Source organism: Amia ocellicauda, chromosome 19 (genome assembly GCF_036373705.1).
Source record: "Amia ocellicauda isolate fAmiCal2 chromosome 19, fAmiCal2.hap1, whole genome shotgun sequence".
In the NCBI taxonomy this organism is placed as follows: Eukaryota; Metazoa; Chordata; class Actinopteri; order Amiiformes; family Amiidae; genus Amia; species Amia ocellicauda.
In genome coordinates, this window is record NC_089868.1 from 291,809 (window position 1) to 307,646 (window position 15,838).

The 15,838-nt window shown below is 53.6% G+C and overlaps 20 non-coding genes across 20 annotated transcripts; 14 read left to right on the forward strand and 6 right to left on the reverse strand.

Annotated features, from left to right (window-relative positions):
* Positions 1-162: 162 nt before the first annotated feature.
* trnal-cag (transfer RNA leucine (anticodon CAG)) lies at positions 163-245 on the forward strand. Its single transcript has one exon. It is a non-coding gene; the product is annotated as a tRNA-Leu (tRNA).
* A 125-nt stretch (positions 246-370) lies between these two features.
* Positions 371-452, forward strand: trnas-uga (transfer RNA serine (anticodon UGA)). The gene has a single exon. It is a non-coding gene; the product is annotated as a tRNA-Ser (tRNA).
* Positions 453-1,483: 1,031 nt separating this feature from the next.
* trnad-guc (transfer RNA aspartic acid (anticodon GUC)) lies at positions 1,484-1,555 on the reverse strand. The gene has a single exon. It is a non-coding gene; the product is annotated as a tRNA-Asp (tRNA).
* Positions 1,556-1,762: 207 nt separating this feature from the next.
* trnal-cag (transfer RNA leucine (anticodon CAG)) lies at positions 1,763-1,845 on the forward strand. The gene has a single exon. It is a non-coding gene; the product is annotated as a tRNA-Leu (tRNA).
* A 125-nt stretch (positions 1,846-1,970) lies between these two features.
* trnas-uga (transfer RNA serine (anticodon UGA)) lies at positions 1,971-2,052 on the forward strand. Its single transcript has one exon. It is a non-coding gene; the product is annotated as a tRNA-Ser (tRNA).
* A 1,041-nt stretch (positions 2,053-3,093) lies between these two features.
* On the reverse strand, positions 3,094-3,165 carry trnad-guc (transfer RNA aspartic acid (anticodon GUC)). The gene has a single exon. It is a non-coding gene; the product is annotated as a tRNA-Asp (tRNA).
* A 207-nt stretch (positions 3,166-3,372) lies between these two features.
* On the forward strand, positions 3,373-3,455 carry trnal-cag (transfer RNA leucine (anticodon CAG)). The gene has a single exon. It is a non-coding gene; the product is annotated as a tRNA-Leu (tRNA).
* Positions 3,456-3,580: 125 nt separating this feature from the next.
* Positions 3,581-3,662, forward strand: trnas-uga (transfer RNA serine (anticodon UGA)). Its single transcript has one exon. It is a non-coding gene; the product is annotated as a tRNA-Ser (tRNA).
* Positions 3,663-5,077: 1,415 nt separating this feature from the next.
* Positions 5,078-5,149, reverse strand: trnad-guc (transfer RNA aspartic acid (anticodon GUC)). Its single transcript has one exon. It is a non-coding gene; the product is annotated as a tRNA-Asp (tRNA).
* Positions 5,150-5,356: 207 nt separating this feature from the next.
* On the forward strand, positions 5,357-5,439 carry trnal-cag (transfer RNA leucine (anticodon CAG)). Its single transcript has one exon. It is a non-coding gene; the product is annotated as a tRNA-Leu (tRNA).
* A 125-nt stretch (positions 5,440-5,564) lies between these two features.
* On the forward strand, positions 5,565-5,646 carry trnas-uga (transfer RNA serine (anticodon UGA)). Its single transcript has one exon. It is a non-coding gene; the product is annotated as a tRNA-Ser (tRNA).
* A 1,389-nt stretch (positions 5,647-7,035) lies between these two features.
* Positions 7,036-7,107, reverse strand: trnad-guc (transfer RNA aspartic acid (anticodon GUC)). Its single transcript has one exon. It is a non-coding gene; the product is annotated as a tRNA-Asp (tRNA).
* A 207-nt stretch (positions 7,108-7,314) lies between these two features.
* On the forward strand, positions 7,315-7,397 carry trnal-cag (transfer RNA leucine (anticodon CAG)). The gene has a single exon. It is a non-coding gene; the product is annotated as a tRNA-Leu (tRNA).
* Positions 7,398-7,522: 125 nt separating this feature from the next.
* On the forward strand, positions 7,523-7,604 carry trnas-uga (transfer RNA serine (anticodon UGA)). Its single transcript has one exon. It is a non-coding gene; the product is annotated as a tRNA-Ser (tRNA).
* A 1,841-nt stretch (positions 7,605-9,445) lies between these two features.
* Positions 9,446-9,517, reverse strand: trnad-guc (transfer RNA aspartic acid (anticodon GUC)). The gene has a single exon. It is a non-coding gene; the product is annotated as a tRNA-Asp (tRNA).
* Positions 9,518-9,724: 207 nt separating this feature from the next.
* trnal-cag (transfer RNA leucine (anticodon CAG)) lies at positions 9,725-9,807 on the forward strand. The gene has a single exon. It is a non-coding gene; the product is annotated as a tRNA-Leu (tRNA).
* A 125-nt stretch (positions 9,808-9,932) lies between these two features.
* trnas-uga (transfer RNA serine (anticodon UGA)) lies at positions 9,933-10,014 on the forward strand. The gene has a single exon. It is a non-coding gene; the product is annotated as a tRNA-Ser (tRNA).
* Positions 10,015-11,455: 1,441 nt separating this feature from the next.
* On the reverse strand, positions 11,456-11,527 carry trnad-guc (transfer RNA aspartic acid (anticodon GUC)). Its single transcript has one exon. It is a non-coding gene; the product is annotated as a tRNA-Asp (tRNA).
* Positions 11,528-11,734: 207 nt separating this feature from the next.
* trnal-cag (transfer RNA leucine (anticodon CAG)) lies at positions 11,735-11,817 on the forward strand. The gene has a single exon. It is a non-coding gene; the product is annotated as a tRNA-Leu (tRNA).
* A 125-nt stretch (positions 11,818-11,942) lies between these two features.
* On the forward strand, positions 11,943-12,024 carry trnas-uga (transfer RNA serine (anticodon UGA)). The gene has a single exon. It is a non-coding gene; the product is annotated as a tRNA-Ser (tRNA).
* Positions 12,025-15,838: the final 3,814 nt, after the last annotated feature.

The window sequence follows — 15,838 nt, forward strand, 5'->3', positions numbered from 1 at the left end:
GCTGTGTCCCGTCATCGCACTTTCGTAGCGTTCTACGGCCAAGGCGAGGCATCCGCTGGCTGCACCGCCCCGCGTCATTCAACCGTTGGGTGTCCAGTCTCGAGCACGCTGTGAGCTTTGCGAGGGCCAGCGGCCAGCGGCCAGCAGCCCCTGGGTCAGCAGGTCAGGATGGCCGAGCGGTCTAAGGCGCTGCGTTCAGGTCGCAGTCTCCCCCGGAGGCGTGGGTTCGAACCCCACTTCTGACATAGCCGGAGCTGCTTTTGCGCTTTTTGGGACGCTGGCGTGTCTTGCGCTTCCCTCCCCGCCCTCAACGCCACGTGATCCCAAACGGTCTCCCACACCAACTGCGCCCCTACCCGCCCGTCCAGCGGTAGTCGTGGCCGAGTGGTTAAGGCGGCGGACTTGAAATCCACTGGGGTCTCCCCGCGCAGGTTCAAATCCTGCCGACTACGATGCCGGAGAGCACTGCCCCACTGGGCGGCTTGATTTCCCAAACCCCACAAGAGATGATAGCACTGCTTGTCCCGTTGCTCTTTTGCCAGCTCTCTCTCTCTCTCTCTCTCTCTCTCTCTCTCTCTCTCTCTCTCTCTCTATCTATCTATCTTTGACTTGCTTTTATATACATAAATATATATAATAAATCATAGATAAATAAATAAATAAATCCTTCCCTGGGTCAGAAGCCGCACATCGGGTCAAAAACAAGCGGAGTTGCTGCCGGACGTGGTGCCGCGCGCCTGTGATCCAAGCTCCTGGGAGGCTGAGGCTCGAGGACGGCTTGAGCTGAGGAGATCTGTGTGGCGGTGGGCTGTGCCGATCAGGGGTCCGCGTTAAAATCGGCATCGATATGGTGACCCCGGGGGAGCCCAGGGTCACCAGGTCGTCTAAGGAGGGGTGAACCAACCCAGGTCGGAAACGGAGCAGGTGAAAGCCACAAAAGATGAGAGCACTGCTTGTCCCGTAGCTCATTTGCCAGCTCTCTCTATCTATCTATCTTTGACTTGCTTTTATATACATAAATATATATAATAAATCATAGATAAATAAATAAATAAATCCTTCCCTGGGTCAGAGGCCGCACATCGGGTCAAAAACAAGCGGAGTTGCTGCCGGACGTGGTGCCGCGCGCCTGTGATCCAAGCTCCTGCGAGGCTGAGGCTCGAGGACGGCTTGAGCTGAGGAGATCTGTGTGGCGGTGGGCTGTGCCGATCAGGGGTCCGTGTTAAAATCGGCATCGATATGGTGACCCCGGGGGAGCCCAGGGTCACCAGGTCCTCTAAGGAGGGGTGAACCAACCCAGGTCGGAAACGGAGCAGGTGAAAGCCCCCGTGCCAATCGGTTCTGGGACAGCTCCTGTGAGTAGCCGCCGCCGTGCAGCCTGAGTGACACAGCGGAACTCGACCTTTTGGTCGTGAGGACAAAGGCAGGTGCAACTGCTTTCTTTACGGACAACAGGCCGAGGTAGCAAAAGGAGCAGAGCAGCCTCCCCATCGGGGAATCGAACCCCGGTCTCCCGCGTGACAGGCGGGGATACTCACCACTATACTAACGAGGACGGCACGGCAGGGCCTTTCCAGGCTCGCCGTGGCCGACCGCCTCCGCTGTGTCCCGTCATCGCACTTTCGTAGCGTTCTACGGCCAAGGCGAGGCATCCGCTGGCTGCACCGCCCCGCGTCATTCAACCGTTGGGTGTCCAGTCTCGAGCACGCTGTGAGCTTTGCGAGGGCCAGCGGCCAGCGGCCAGCAGCCCCTGGGTCAGCAGGTCAGGATGGCCGAGCGGTCTAAGGCGCTGCGTTCAGGTCGCAGTCTCCCCCGGAGGCGTGGGTTCGAACCCCACTTCTGACATAGCCGGAGCTGCTTTTGCGCTTTTTGGGACGCTGGCGTGTCTTGCGCTTCCCTCCCCGCCCTCAACGCCACGTGATCCCAAACGGTCTCCCACACCAACTGCGCCCCTACCCGCCCGTCCAGCGGTAGTCGTGGCCGAGTGGTTAAGGCGGCGGACTTGAAATCCACTGGGGTCTCCCCGCGCAGGTTCAAATCCTGCCGACTACGATGCCGGAGAGCATCGCCCCACGGGCCGGCTTGATTTCCCAAACCCCACAAGAGATGATAGCACTGCTTGTCCCGTTGCTCTTTTGCCAGCTCTCTCTCTCTCTCTCTCTCTCTCTCTCTCTCTCTCTCTCTCTCTCTCTCTATCTATCTATCTTTGACTTGCTTTTATATACATAAATATATATAATAAATCATAGATAAATAAATAAATAAATCCTTCCCTGGGTCAGAAGCCGCACATCGGGTCAAAAACAAGCGGAGTTGCTGCCGGACGTGGTGCCGCGCGCCTGTGATCCAAGCTCCTGGGAGGCTGAGGCTCGAGGACGGCTTGAGCTGAGGAGATCTGTGTGGCGGTGGGCTGTGCCGATCAGGGGTCCGCGTTAAAATCGGCATCGATATGGTGACCCCGGGGGAGCCCAGGGTCACCAGGTCGTCTAAGGAGGGGTGAACCAACCCAGGTCGGAAACGGAGCAGGTGAAAGCCACAAAAGATGAGAGCACTGCTTGTCCCGTAGCTCATTTGCCAGCTCTCTCTCTCTCTCTATCTATCTATCTTTGACTTGCTTTTATATACATAAATATATATAATAAATCATAGATAAATAAATAAATAAATCCTTCCCTGGGTCAGAGGCCGCACATCGGGTCAAAAACAAGCGGAGTTGCTGCCGGACGTGGTGCCGCGCGCCTGTGATCCAAGCTCCTGCGAGGCTGAGGCTCGAGGACGGCTTGAGCTGAGGAGATCTGTGTGGCGGTGGGCTGTGCCGATCAGGGGTCCGTGTTAAAATCGGCATCGATATGGTGACCCCGGGGGAGCCCAGGGTCACCAGGTCCTCTAAGGAGGGGTGAACCAACCCAGGTCGGAAACGGAGCAGGTGAAAGCCCCCGTGCCAATCGGTTCTGGGACAGCTCCTGTGAGTAGCCGCCGCCGTGCAGCCTGAGTGACACAGCGGAACTCGACCTTTTGGTCGTGAGGACAAAGGCAGGTGCAACTGCTTTCTTTACGGACAACAGGCCGAGGTAGCAAAAGGAGCAGAGCAGCCTCCCCATCGGGGAATCGAACCCCGGTCTCCCGCGTGACAGGCGGGGATACTCACCACTATACTAACGAGGACGGCACGGCAGGGCCTTTCCAGGCTCGCCGTGGCCGACCGCCTCCGCTGTGTCCCGTCATCGCACTTTCGTAGCGTTCTACGGCCAAGGCGAGGCATCCGCTGGCTGCACCGCCCCGCGTCATTCAACCGTTGGGTGTCCAGTCTCGAGCACGCTGTGAGCTTTGCGAGGGCCAGCGGCCAGCGGCCAGCAGCCCCCGGGTCAGCAGGTCAGGATGGCCGAGCGGTCTAAGGCGCTGCGTTCAGGTCGCAGTCTCCCCCGGAGGCGTGGGTTCGAACCCCACTTCTGACATAGCCGGAGCTGCTTTTGCGCTTTTTGGGACGCTGGCGTGTCTTGCGCTTCCCTCCCCGCCCTCAACGCCACGTGATCCCAAACGGTCTCCCACACCAACTGCGCCCCTACCCGCCCGTCCAGCGGTAGTCGTGGCCGAGTGGTTAAGGCGGCGGACTTGAAATCCACTGGGGTCTCCCCGCGCAGGTTCAAATCCTGCCGACTACGATGCCGGAGAGCACTGCCCCACGGGCCGGCTTGATTTCCCAAACCCCACAAGAGATGATAGCACTGCTTGTCCCGTTGCTCTTTTGCCAGCTCTCTCTCTCTCTCTCTCTCTCTCTCTCTCTCTCTCTCTCTATCTATCTATCTTTGACTTGCTTTTATATACATAAATATATATAATAAATCATAGATAAATAAATAAATAAATCCTTCCCTGGGTCAGAAGCCGCACATCGGGTCAAAAACAAGCGGAGTTGCTGCCGGACGTGGTGGCGCGCGCCTGTGATCCAAGCTCCTGGGAGGCTGAGGCTCGAGGACGGCTTGAGCTGAGGAGATCTGTGTGGCGGTGGGCTGTGCCGATCAGGGGTCCGCGTTAAAATCGGCATCGATATGGTGACCCCGGGGGAGCCCAGGGTCACCAGGTCGTCTAAGGAGGGGTGAACCAACCCAGGTCGGAAACGGAGCAGGTGAAAGCCACAAAAGATGAGAGCACTGCTTGTCCCGTAGCTCATTTGCCAGCTCTCTCTATCTATCTATCTTTGACTTGCTTTTATATACATAAATATATATAATAAATCATAGATAAATAAATAAATAAATCCTTCCCTGGGTCAGAAGCCGCACATCAGGTCAAAAACAAGCGGAGTTGCTGCCGGACGTGGTGGCGCGCGCCTGTGATCCAAGCTCCTGGGAGGCTGAGGCTCGAGGACGGCTTGAGCTGAGGAGATCTGTGTGGCGGTGGGCTGTGCCGATCAGGGGTCCGCGTTAAAATCGGCATCGATATGGTGACCCCGGGGGAGCCCAGGGTCACCAGGTCGTCTAAGGAGGGGTGAACCAACCCAGGTCGGAAACGGAGCAGGTGAAAGCCACAAAAGATGAGAGCACTGCTTGTCCCGTAGCTCATTTGCCAGCTCTCTCTATCTATCTATCATTGACTTGCTTTTATATACATAAATATATATAATAAATCATAGATAAATAAATAAATAAATCCTTCCCTGGGTCAGAGGCCGCACATCGGGTCAAAAACAAGCGGAGTTGCTGCCGGACGTGGTGCCGCGCGCCTGTGATCCAAGCTCCTGCGAGGCTGAGGCTCGAGGACGGCTTGAGCTGAGGAGATCTGTGTGGCGGTGGGCTGTGCCGATCAGGGGTCCGTGTTAAAATCGGCATCGATATGGTGACCCCGGGGGAGCCCAGGGTCACCAGGTCCTCTAAGGAGGGGTGAACCAACCCAGGTCGGAAACGGAGCAGGTGAAAGCCCCCGTGCCAATCGGTTCTGGGACAGCTCCTGTGAGTAGCCGCCGCCGTGCAGCCTGAGTGACACAGCGGAACTCGACCTTTTGGTCGTGAGGACAAAGGCAGGTGCAACTGCTTTCTTTACGGACAACAGGCCGAGGTAGCAAAAGGAGCAGAGCAGCCTCCCCATCGGGGAATCGAACCCCGGTCTCCCGCGTGACAGGCGGGGATACTCACCACTATACTAACGAGGACGGCACGGCAGGGCCTTTCCAGGCTCGCCGTGGCCGACCGCCTCCGCTGTGTCCCGTCATCGCACTTTCGTAGCGTTCTACGGCCAAGGCGAGGCATCCGCTGGCTGCACCGCCCCGCGTCATTCAACCGTTGGGTGTCCAGTCTCGAGCACGCTGTGAGCTTTGCGAGGGCCAGCGGCCAGCGGCCAGCAGCCCCCGGGTCAGCAGGTCAGGATGGCCGAGCGGTCTAAGGCGCTGCGTTCAGGTCGCAGTCTCCCCCGGAGGCGTGGGTTCGAACCCCACTTCTGACATAGCCGGAGCTGCTTTTGCGCTTTTTGGGACGCTGGCGTGTCTTGCGCTTCCCTCCCCGCCCTCAACGCCACGTGATCCCAAACGGTCTCCCACACCAACTGCGCCCCTACCCGCCCGTCCAGCGGTAGTCGTGGCCGAGTGGTTAAGGCGGCGGACTTGAAATCCACTGGGGTCTCCCCGCGCAGGTTCAAATCCTGCCGACTACGATGCCGGAGAGCACTGCCCCACTGGCCGGCTTGATTTCCCAAACCCCACAAGAGATGATAGCACTGCTTGTCCCGTTGCTCTTCTGCCAGCTCTCTCTCTCTATCTATCTATCTATCTTTGACTTGCTTTTATATACATAAATATATATAATAAATCATAGATAAATAAATAAATAAATCCTTCCCTGGGTCAGAAGCCGCACATCGGGTCAAAAACAAGCGGAGTTGCTGCCGGACGTGGTGCCGCGCGCCTGTGATCCAAGCTCCTGGGAGGCTGAGGCTCGAGGACGGCTTGAGCTGAGGAGATCTGTGTGGCGGTGGGCTGTGCCGATCAGGGGTCCGCGTTAAAATCGGCATCGATATGGTGACCCCGGGGGAGCCCAGGGTCACCAGGTCGTCTAAGGAGGGGTGAACCAACCCAGGTCGGAAACGGAGCAGGTGAAAGCCACAAAAGATGAGAGCACTGCTTGTCCCGTAGCTCATTTGCCAGCTCTCTCTATCTATCTATCTTTGACTTGCTTTTATATACATAAATATATATAATAAATCATAGATAAATAAATAAATAAATCCTTCCCTGGGTCAGAAGCCGCACATCAGGTCAAAAACAAGCGGAGTTGCTGCCGGACATGGTGGCGCGCGCCTGTGATCCAAGCTCCTGGGAGGCTGAGGCTCGAGGACGGCTTGAGCTGAGGAGATCTGTGTGGCGGTGGGCTGTGCCGATCAGGGGTCCGCGTTAAAATCGGCATCGATATGGTGACCCCGGGGGAGCCCAGGGTCACCAGGTCGTCTAAGGAGGGGTGAACCAACCCAGGTCGGAAACGGAGCAGGTGAAAGCCACAAAAGATGAGAGCACTGCTTGTCCCGTAGCTCATTTGCCAGCTCTCTCTATCTATCTATCTTTGACTTGCTTTTATATACATAAATATATATAATAAATCATAGATAAATAAATAAATAAATCCTTCCCTGGGTCAGAGGCCGCACATCGGGTCAAAAACAAGCGGAGTTGCTGCCGGACGTGGTGCCGCGCGCCTGTGATCCAAGCTCCTGCGAGGCTGAGGCTCGAGGACGGCTTGAGCTGAGGAGATCTGTGTGGCGGTGGGCTGTGCCGATCAGGGGTCCGTGTTAAAATCGGCATCGATATGGTGACCCCGGGGGAGCCCAGGGTCACCAGGTCCTCTAAGGAGGGGTGAACCAACCCAGGTCGGAAACGGAGCAGGTGAAAGCCCCCGTGCCAATCGGTTCTGGGACAGCTCCTGTGAGTAGCCGCCGCCGTGCAGCCTGAGTGACACAGCGGAACTCGACCTTTTGGTCGTGAGGACAAAGGCAGGTGCAACTGCTTTCTTTACGGACAACAGGCCGAGGTAGCAAAAGGAGCAGAGCAGCCTCCCCATCGGGGAATCGAACCCCGGTCTCCCGCGTGACAGGCGGGGATACTCACCACTATACTAACGAGGACGGCACGGCAGGGCCTTTCCAGGCTCGCCGTGGCCGACCGCCTCCGCTGTGTCCCGTCATCGCACTTTCGTAGCGTTCTACGGCCAAGGCGAGGCATCCGCTGGCTGCACCGCCCCGCGTCATTCAACCGTTGGGTGTCCAGTCTCGAGCACGCTGTGAGCTTTGCGAGGGCCAGCGGCCAGCGGCCAGCAGCCCCCGGGTCAGCAGGTCAGGATGGCCGAGCGGTCTAAGGCGCTGCGTTCAGGTCGCAGTCTCCCCCGGAGGCGTGGGTTCGAACCCCACTTCTGACATAGCCGGAGCAGCTTTTGCGCTTTTTGGGACGCTGGCGTGTCTTGCGCTTCCCTCCCCGCCCTCAACGCCACGTGATCCCAAACGGTCTCCCACACCAACTGCGCCCCTACCCGCCCGTCCAGCGGTAGTCGTGGCCGAGTGTTTAAGGCGGCGGACTTGAAATCCACTGGGGTCTCCCCGCGCAGGTTCAAATCCTGCCGACTACGATGCCGGAGAGCACTGCCCCACGGGCCAGCTTGATTTCCCAAACCCCACAAGAGATGATAGCACTGCTTGTCCCGTTGCTCTTTTGCCAGCTCTCTCTCTCTCTCTCTCTCTCTCTCTCTCTCTCTCTCTCTCTCTCTCTCTCTCTCTCTATCTATCTATCTTTGACTTGCTTTTATATACATAAATATATATAATAAATCATAGATAAATAAATAAATAAATCCTTCCCTGGGTCAGAGGCCGCACATCGGGTCAAAAACAAGCGGAGTTGCTGCCGGACGTGGTGCCGCGCGCCTGTGATCCAAGCTCCTGCGAGGCTGAGGCTCGAGGACGGCTTGAGCTGAGGAGATCTGTGTGGCGGTGGGCTGTGCCGATCAGGGGTCCGTGTTAAAATCGGCATCGATATGGTGACCCCGGGGGAGCCCAGGGTCACCAGGTCCTCTAAGGAGGGGTGAACCAACCCAGGTCGGAAACGGAGCAGGTGAAAGCCACAAAAGATGAGAGCACTGCTTGTCCCGTAGCTCATTTGCCAGCTCTCTCTCTCTCTCTATCTATCTATCATTGACTTGCTTTTATATACATAAATATATATAATAAATCATAGATAAATAAATAAATAAATCCTTCCCTGGGTCAGAAGCCGCACATCGGGTCAAAAACAAGCGGAGTTGCTGCCGGACGTGGTGCCGCGCGCCTGTGATCCAAGCTCCTGGGAGGCTGAGGCTCGAGGACGGCTTGAGCTGAGGAGATCTGTGTGGCGGTGGGCTGTGCCGATCAGGGGTCCGCGTTAAAATCGGCATCGATATGGTGACCCCGGGGGAGCCCAGGGTCACCAGGTCGTCTAAGGAGGGGTGAACCAACCCAGGTCGGAAACGGAGCAGGTGAAAGCCACAAAAGATGAGAGCACTGCTTGTCCCGTAGCTCATTTGCCAGCTCTCTCTATCTATCTATCATTGACTTGCTTTTATATACATAAATATATATAATAAATCATAGATAAATAAATAAATAAATCCTTCCCTGGGTCAGAAGCCGCACATCGGGTCAAAAACAAGCGGAGTTGCTGCCGGACGTGGTGCCGCGCGCCTGTGATCCAAGCTCCTGGGAGGCTGAGGCTCGAGGACGGCTTGAGCTGAGGAGATCTGTGTGGCGGTGGGCTGTGCCGATCAGGGGTCCGCGTTAAAATCGGCATCGATATGGTGACCCCGGGGGAGCCCAGGGTCACCAGGTCGTCTAAGGAGGGGTGAACCAACCCAGGTCGGAAACGGAGCAGGTGAAAGCCACAAAAGATGAGAGCACTGCTTGTCCCGTAGCTCATTTGCCAGCTCTCTCTCTCTCTCTATCTATCTATCTTTGACTTGCTTTTATATACATAAATATATATAATAAATCATAGATAAATAAATAAATAAATCCTTCCCTGGGTCAGAGGCCGCACATCGGGTCAAAAACAAGCGGAGTTGCTGCCGGACGTGGTGCCGCGCGCCTGTGATCCAAGCTCCTGCGAGGCTGAGGCTCGAGGACGGCTTGAGCTGAGGAGATCTGTGTGGCGGTGGGCTGTGCCGATCAGGGGTCCGTGTTAAAATCGGCATCGATATGGTGACCCCGGGGGAGCCCAGGGTCACCAGGTCCTCTAAGGAGGGGTGAACCAACCCAGGTCGGAAACGGAGCAGGTGAAAGCCCCCGTGCCAATCGGTTCTGGGACAGCTCCTGTGAGTAGCCGCCGCCGTGCAGCCTGAGTGACACAGCGGAACTCGACCTTTTGGTCGTGAGGACAAAGGCAGGTGCAACTGCTTTCTTTACGGACAACAGGCCGAGGTAGCAAAAGGAGCAGAGCAGCCTCCCCATCGGGGAATCGAACCCCGGTCTCCCGCGTGACAGGCGGGGATACTCACCACTATACTAACGAGGACGGCACGGCAGGGCCTTTCTAGGCTCGCCGTGGCCGACCGCCTCCGCTGTGTCCCGTCATCGCACTTTCGTAGCGTTCTACGGCCAAGGCGAGGCATCCGCTGGCTGCACCGCCCCGCGTCATTCAACCGTTGGGTGTCCAGTCTCGAGCACGCTGTGAGCTTTGCGAGGGCCAGCGGCCAGCGGCCAGCAGCCCCCGGGTCAGCAGGTCAGGATGGCCGAGCGGTCTAAGGCGCTGCGTTCAGGTCGCAGTCTCCCCCGGAGGCGTGGGTTCGAACCCCACTTCTGACATAGCCGGAGCTGCTTTTGCGCTTTTTGGGACGCTGGCGTGTCTTGCGCTTCCCTCCCCGCCCTCAACGCCACGTGATCCCAAACGGTCTCCCACACCAACTGCGCCCCTACCCGCCCGTCCAGCGGTAGTCGTGGCCGAGTGGTTAAGGCGGCGGACTTGAAATCCACTGGGGTCTCCCCGCGCAGGTTCAAATCCTGCCGACTACGATGCCGGAGAGCACTGCCCCACGGGCCGGCTTGATTTCCCAAACCCCACAAGAGATGATAGCACTGCTTGTCCCGTTGCTCTTTTGCCAGCTCTCTCTCTCTCTCTCTCTCTCTCTCTCTCTCTCTCTCTCTCTCTCTCTCTCTCTCTCTATCTATCTATCTTTGACTTGCTTTTATATACATAAATATATATAATAAATCATAGATAAATAAATAAATAAATCCTTCCCTGGGTCAGAAGCCGCACATCGGGTCAAAAACAAGCGGAGTTGCTGCCGGACGTGGTGCCGCGCGCCTGTGATCCAAGCTCCTGGGAGGCTGAGGCTCGAGGACGGCTTGAGCTGAGGAGATCTGTGTGGCGGTGGGCTGTGCCGATCAGGGGTCCGCGTTAAAATCGGCATCGATATGGTGACCCCGGGGGAGCCCAGGGTCACCAGGTCGTCTAAGGAGGGGTGAACCAACCCAGGTCGGAAACGGAGCAGGTGAAAGCCACAAAAGATGAGAGCACTGCTTGTCCCGTAGCTCATTTGCCAGCTCTCTCTATCTATCTATCTTTGACTTGCTTTTATATACATAAATATATATAATAAATCATAGATAAATAAATAAATAAATCCTTCCCTGGGTCAGAAGCCGCACATCGGGTCAAAAACAAGCGGAGTTGCTGCCGGACGTGGTGGCGCGCGCCTGTGATCCAAGCTCCTGGGAGGCTGAGGCTCGAGGACGGCTTGAGCTGAGGAGATCTGTCTGGCGGTGGGCTGTGCCGATCAGGGGTCCGCGTTAAAATCGGCATCGATATGGTGACCCCGGGGGAGCCCAGGATCACCAGGTCGTCTAAGGAGGGGTGAACCAACCCAGGTCGGAAACGGAGAAGGTGAAAGCCACAAAAGATGAGAGCACTGCTTGTCCCGTAGCTCATTTGCCAGCTCTCTCTCTCTATCTATCTATCTATCATTGACTTGCTTTTATATACATAAATATATATAATAAATCATAGATAAATAAATAAATAAATCCTTCCCTGGGTCAGAGGCCGCACATCGGGTCAAAAACAAGCGGAGTTGCTGCCGGACGTGGTGGCGCGCGCCTGTGATCCAAGCTCCTGGGAGGCTGAGGCTCGAGGACGGCTTGAGCTGAGGAGATCTGTGTGGCGGTGGGCTGTGCCGATCAGGGGTCCGTGTTAAAATCGGCATCGATATGGTGACCCCGGGGGAGCCCAGGGTCACCAGGTCGTCTAAGGAGGGGTGAACCAACCCAGGTCGGAAACGGAGCAGGTGAAAGCCCCCGTGCCAATCGGTTCTGGGACAGCTCCTGTGAGTAGCCGCCGCCGTGCAGCCTGAGTGACACAGCGGAACTCGACCTTTTGGTCGTGAGGACAAAGGCAGGTGCAACTGCTTTCTTTACGGACAACAGGCCGAGGTAGCAAAAGGAGCAGAGCAGCCTCCCCGTCGGGGAATCGAACCCCGGTCTCCCGCGTGACAGGCGGGGATACTCACCACTATACTAACGAGGACGGCACGGCAGGGCCTTTCCAGGCTCGCCGTGGCCGACCGCCTCCGCTGTGTCCCGTCATCGCACTTTCGTAGCGTTCTACGGCCAAGGCGAGGCATCCGCTGGCTGCACCGCCCCGCGTCATTCAACCGTTGGGTGTCCAGTCTCGAGCACGCTGTGAGCTTTGCGAGGGCCAGCGGCCAGCGGCCAGCAGCCCCCGGGTCAGCAGGTCAGGATGGCCGAGCGGTCTAAGGCGCTGCGTTCAGGTCGCAGTCTCCCCCGGAGGCGTGGGTTCGAACCCCACTTCTGACATAGCCGGAGCTGCTTTTGCGCTTTTTGGGACGCTGACGTGTCTTGTGCTTCCCTCCCCGCCCTCAACGCCACGTGATCCCAAACGGTCTCCCACACCAACTGCGCCCCTACCCGCCCGTCCAGTGGTAGTCGTGGCCGAGTGGTTAAGGCAGCGGACTTGAAATCCACTGGGGTCTCCCCGCGCAGGTTCAAATCCTGCCGACTACGATGCCGGAGAGCACTGCCCCACGGGCCGGCTTGATTTCCCAAACCCCACAAGAGATGATAGCACTGCTTGTCCCGTAGCTCTTTTGCCAGCTCTCTCTCTCTCGCTCTCGCTCTCTCTCTCTCTCTCTCTATCTTTGACTTGCTTTTATATACATAAATATATATAATAAATCATAGATAAATAAATAAATAAATCCTTCCCTGGGTCAGAAGCCGCACATCGGGTCAAAAACAAGCGGAGTTGCTGCCGGACGTGGTGCCGCGCGCCTGTGATCCAAGCTCCTGGGAGGCTGAGGCTCGAGGACGGCTTGAGCTGAGGAGATCTGTGTGGCGGTGGGCTGTGCCGATCAGGGGTCCGCGTTAAAATCGGCATCGATATGGTGACCCCGGGGGAGCCCAGGGTCACCAGGTCGTCTAAGGAGGGGTGAACCAACCCAGGTCGGAAACGGAGCAGGTGAAAGCCACAAAAGATGAGAGCACTGCTTGTCCCGTAGCTCATTTGCCAGCTCTCTCTATCTATCTATCTTTGACTTGCTTTTATATACATAAATATATATAATAAATCATAGATAAATAAATAAATAAATCCTTCCCTGGGTCAGAAGCCGCACATCGGGTCAAAAACAAGCGGAGTTGCTGCCGGACGTGGTGGCGCGCGCCTGTGATCCAAGCTCCTGGGAGGCTGAGGCTCGAGGACGGCTTGAGCTGAGGAGATCTGTGTGGCGGTGGGCTGTGCCGATCAGGGGTCCGCGTTAAAATCGGCATCGATAGGGTGACCCCGGGGGAGCCCAGGGTCACCAGGTCGTCTAAGGAGGGGTGAACCAACCCAGGTCGGAAACGGAGCAGGTGAAAGCCACAAAAGATGAGAGCACTGCTTGTCCCGTAGCTCATTTGCCAGCTCTCTCTATCTATCTATCTTTGACTTGCTTTTATATACATAAATATATATAATAAATCATAGATAAATAAATAAATAAATCCTTCCCTGGGTCAGAAGCCGCACATCGGGTCAAAAACAAGCGGAGTTGCTGCCGGACGTGGTGCCGCGCGCCTGTGATCCAAGCTGCTGGGAGGCTGAGGCTTGAGGACGGCTTGAGCTGAGGAGATCTGTGTGGCGGTGGGCTGTGCCGATCAGGGGTCCGCGTTAAAATCGGCATCGATATGGTGACCCCGGGGGAGCCCAGGGTCACCAGGTCGTCTAAGGAGGGGTGAACCAACCCAGGTCGGAAACGGAGCAGGTGAAAGCCACAAAAGATGAGAGCACTGCTTGTCCCGTAGCTCATTTGCCAGCTCTCTATCTATCTATCTTTGACTTGCTTTTATATACATAAATATATATAATAAATCATAGATAAATAAATAAATAAATCCTTCCCTGGGTCAGAAGCCGCACATCGGGTCAAAAACAAGCGGAGTTGCTGCCGGACGTGGTGGCGCGCGCCTGTGATCCAAGCTCCTGGGAGGCTGAGGCTCGAGGACCAACCCAGGTCGGAAACGGAGCAGGTGAAAGCCCCCGTGCCAATTGGTTCTGGGACAGCTCCTGTGAGTAGCCACCGCCGTGCAGCCTGAGTGACACAGTGGAACTCGACCTTTTGGTCAGCACCCTGAGTGTAATAGCTTTATAATAGTTAAACAACAAATTAAATTCAATTGATAATTATTTGTAAATGACATGCTATTGACATCACAGAGGTACACAGGAGGACAAGACAAATGGATGGGAATGTATATTTAAGGGTGCACCAGAAGCATTTAATTGATGAGAAAGTTAAACAGAATGATAGAGATATAGTGGCAATGAGCTTGACAGAGGAAATACATGGTGTGAATTCAAAGCATCATATTAAAAAATAAACTGAAATCAGAAATAGGAAATCATTCTGGAATGGCACAAAAGGAAAATAGTACAGCGGACATGTAACATCTATTGTGGTTATATGTATTGCTGGTTTTACTACTATTTAATATTATATTAAACAGTTTAAATTTAACACAGAGGTTATTCCTCAAATCCAAATAATAAGTGTATATTTACACATGTTTGTTATTGGTGAACCATTATAACTTACCATTATCTAAAAAGAATGCACCCACCTAGTTATTCAGACGTAAACAGTACCAGTGAATACTGGGCTTTACTGTAACAATAATGACAACCAATGTGCAGAATTTGTGTTATAGGTCACACAGAGAGAGTGATCTAATTACTTTATTTCAACTGTCCTTTGGGGGAACAAAAACATTGTGAGAAACTCTCTCTTACATTGTCCAATAACATACTCTGTCTACCATTTAATGGTACATTTTACTATTTACTTATGCAAGATATTTTAAGGTACAGCAAATTGTTCTACAATGTAGAATTTCTATATGGGAACCCGTGACTCCTCATAGCCTGCCGTGTTTTCTTGTGTGTTTGTTCTTCTTGACCTTAAGCATGGACAGAGTGAAGCATGGTCTCATCACACATTGAGCTCATGGTATAGAGGTGTTTCACTATTATTGGTTAGTAGGAACAATATAAATTGTAAACTGAACAAAGGAGCAGAAGAAGAACAACAGTAACAAGGAGGAGGACAGGACGAAGAAGAGAGCGAGACAGAGAGACCCAGCTGCCTGCTGCTGACTAAACTGACCACAACTGCTCTCTGTGAGGAACAGTGAGAGAAATCGGGTTTAATCTGTTTCTTTCCTGTAACTCAACAGAAGCTTAATATTACCTGTTTTAGTAATGTAATTAAATGATATGAGTTTTCTATTTTTGTCACAAATAAATTATTATTGCACACCTGTTACTTGACTGTGTCTTCCCTCAATAATCTCATTGAGCCTATGAGATTTCAGTTGAAAAACCAAGCATAGAAAAAAAATATCTTACACTTATTATACACTTGCTAACTTACTAAGATTAATTTAGCAGTTGGCTTAATTAAATTCAGTGATTTGTGAGTCTCTTTCAACTGTCCCAAGATCAAAAAACATTTCATCTTAACTTTTCCAATAGCAGTCCCAGAAATAAATGTATTTATTTGCCATTTATTACTTCATGTACTTGATAACTTATTTACATGAATGCATCAGTTGCTTGAAAGAACTACAATGGTATTTGAGTAATATAAATGTGAGCACATACACATACATAAAAAGTCAGACTGGGTAAGTACACAATAAAATAAAGTTACACTTAAGATAATATGCTTCAAACAAAACTTAAGAGTGAAAATGCATTACAGACAAGAGAAACTGGCATTCTTAATCACCTCAAAGTATACTAAGCACTGAAAGTCTCTTTCATTTCTCTTATAATAATTGTAAGTTTAATTAGCAGTGGAGTTATACTACAAGCAAACTTGCATAAGTGTGATGATATTATGCTTTCCAAACAAAGAAAAGTATACATCACATTAAGTTACACAAGCAGTGTTAAAACAAAAGTAATACTTAAAGGTACCAAGTGGTGACAATGTGTAATGACCACTGTAACATGACAATTCTCACGGTTTAGGGCTCGCAGTTCGTTACACCTATTCTTGAGTGGCTCAACCGGCTGAAGTAGGAATAAGTACCAATCAGACACAGACCTCGGGATTACTAAGGAACGGGTAACAGGAACTTTTACCCATTGAACGAGACAGATGCAGCCAACACGATCCAATGAGGCACAGATGAACGTCTGGACGGCACGATGTAGTCATCTTCTTCTATGTAGAACGAGGAAAATGCATCGGCCGGGAATCGAACCCGGGTCTCCCGTGTGGTAGGCGAGAACTCTACCACTGTAGGACCAATGTTCAGGTTACGAAGGTTTTAAGTG